Below are 2,898 nucleotides of genomic sequence, written 5' to 3'. Positions count from 1 at the left end.
AATTATAGAAAAAAAAGTGAATTATAGACCTTAAAGTAAATTTTGTTATGTAAGTTATATTTCAATTAAAAATGAGCTGAATTACTGATATGTATAAAATGGATTATACAAAGCTAAAGAAGCCAGTACATTTATAGACTCACAAAGGAGTCTGATAAAGTTGGAGTGGGGAAAGGTATAAGGAATGATTGCAAATGATTGAAGGCTTTCTTTTGTAATAATGAAATATTTTAGTATTGATTGCAGTCTTTGTTGTACAACTCTAAAAATCATTTTATGGTATATATTCAACTCAATAAATTATTTAAAATTAAGTAAGGCAACACCATATTATATTGGACTACCTAGTCAATATTAACAGCTTGACAATTACTAAGATTGAGATAGGAGAGTTATTAGTGACTTTTGGAAAGACTAGTAATATTATTCAATACATTATAATAGGGCTTATTTTGCATCATGTCTTGCATGTTAAGGCAAAAGCATTCAAATAACTCAACTAAGAGATGATGTTGCAGGCCAGAGAGGTGGCTCAGAGGTTAAGAGCACTAGCTGTTCTTCCAAAGGTCCTGAGTTCGATTCCCAGGAACCACATGCTGGCTCACAATCATCTATAATGAGATCTGGTGCCCTCTTTTGGCCTGCTGGCTCACATGCAGGCAGAACACTGTATACTTAATAAATAAATACTTAAAAAATTTAAAAATATTTTAAAAAGAAATGATGTGCTTGGTGTTAAAATGGATATGTGAAAAGGAAGAAACAGAAATTCTCTGGGAAAAATTCTTTCTTTGGGTAATAGTCACTGTTAGTTCTCACCCAAGTTTAATCTTATATTTAAAAAGCCCCCTGCAACAGGTAATCTATTAGTTACATTTTAGATAGTTAAGCCTGTAACTTGAATTAATGAAAACATTTCCTGGGCATAAATTTCAATTAAATAAATGGAAAGACAAGTATATTAAACTTTGAAAAGTTCTGATACAGTGGGTGGTGGTGGTACATGCCTTTAACCACAGCACTCAGGAGCAGAAGCAGGTGGAGGATCTCTGAGTTCCAGTCCAGCCAGGGCTACACAGAGAAACCCTGTCTCAGAAAAACCAACCAACCCACCAACCAACCAAAACAGAAAAGTTCTGATACAATGCTAAGGGATTTAGAAACCTACACTCATGTAGAACAGTAATTATATGACCAGGAAAGAACTAGGAAAGGAGTAGCTTTTAGTCACTCACCTTAATTGAGGCTCTGTATTACAAGGAAATGAAAGTGTGGGATAATTTGTAAAGTATCTGAAATTGAAGTCATACATTCACAAGTAGATCTTTTTGTTAAAAGGTGGAGGCATAGACCAAGGAATTTATATGTTTGATAAATTTTGGTTGACCAATAAGTTGGACTGAAATAGGGGTGAATCCTAGGAACTCATAATTAAACTGTAAACTAAATTAGCTGACAGAAAATTCAGTATTTGTATACTTAAGGGAATACAGAATCTACTGAACGAATTCAAGAAAATTACTAAATAAGCAAGAAACAACAAGAAAAGCAACAATAATAAAATGGTGACAAGAAAAAATGTGATAGATACAGCATTTTGATAAATCTATTAACATATCGATTCTAACATGTCCAATTTGTAACCAGAAACTAAGAAGTGTAGCAAAACATAGCATTAAGTCACATATTAATAGAGTCTTCATATAGAGAAAAATGTCCTTGGTGAAATCTAGATATTGGATTTAGTAGAAAAATATTTTAAAGAACAAATAATAATATACTCAAACTATTGAGCTACATTTAATTTAATGAAAGCAACACAAGCATTATCTAATTTAATATATATAATTTTGAAGTAAAGAAGGAAATTATGAAGTTGGTAATATCACTAGATGATCTTAACTATCTGATTCAGCAGAAAAAATAATCAGTGAACTCAAAGATGGATCAGTTGGGACAACCAGAGCTATCAAAGAATCCTGTAGGATATCATGAAATGGGCAAAAGCTCCATAATGAGAATTCCAATATGGAGGAGAAATAAAAATTCATAGAAAAATAATTGAAAAAACAAAGACTGAAAAGTTCCCCAACACTTTGCTGAGAAACATTGATCCATATTTTTGAGTTCAACTAACATTTACTTGAGAGAGCTTAAAATGATCCAAAATATTACACACACACACACACACACACACACACACACACACACACACACACACACAGATACATACACACACACACACACACACACCCCAATCTGCAAAATTCAAAGACAAAAAGAAGAGTTATGAAGGCAGCAAGGGAGGGGGCACACCACGTAAAAGGGATTACCATATTGAGACCCTGTGTCAAAAAAACCAAATAAGACCATCAAGATCTTTCTACAAATGAAAGCAGGAACAATTGATAAGAGTTTTTATAGAAATATAGTTTATGAAAACAATGAATATCTGCATTCCAAAAAATTGGGTAACTGAGATGAAATAGGTAAATTCCTGCACACACTTAATTTGTACAGACTGAGTTATGTAGAAATGCAAACAGTATAGGACTTATAACTCCTAAGAAGGTTGGAACAGTAATCAGATCCTCCCCCAAAGAGAAAAAGTCATCTTTATTTGATGACTTCACTGGTCAAAACAACAAGAACCTTTAAAGAATCAACAATAATCCTGCTAATGATTCTACTATTTGAAGATAAAGAAAATACTTCTTACCTCATTCTAGGATGTTCAGTATCACTATTATACTAAAAGTGAGCAAGAAGAAAAATAAACTGAAGACCTTTATCTCCAAATTATTGGATGCTGTGAAAATAACCATGACAAGATGTGTGTGGGGTGTGTGTATATGTGTGTGTGTGTGTGTGTTGTTGTTGTTTTTTGAGACAAGATTT

The sequence above is a fragment of the Acomys russatus genome, chromosome X (genome assembly GCF_903995435.1).
Source record: "Acomys russatus chromosome X, mAcoRus1.1, whole genome shotgun sequence".
NCBI lineage: Eukaryota > Metazoa > Chordata > Mammalia > Rodentia > Muridae > Acomys > Acomys russatus.
This window is presented reverse-complemented; position numbering follows the sequence as displayed.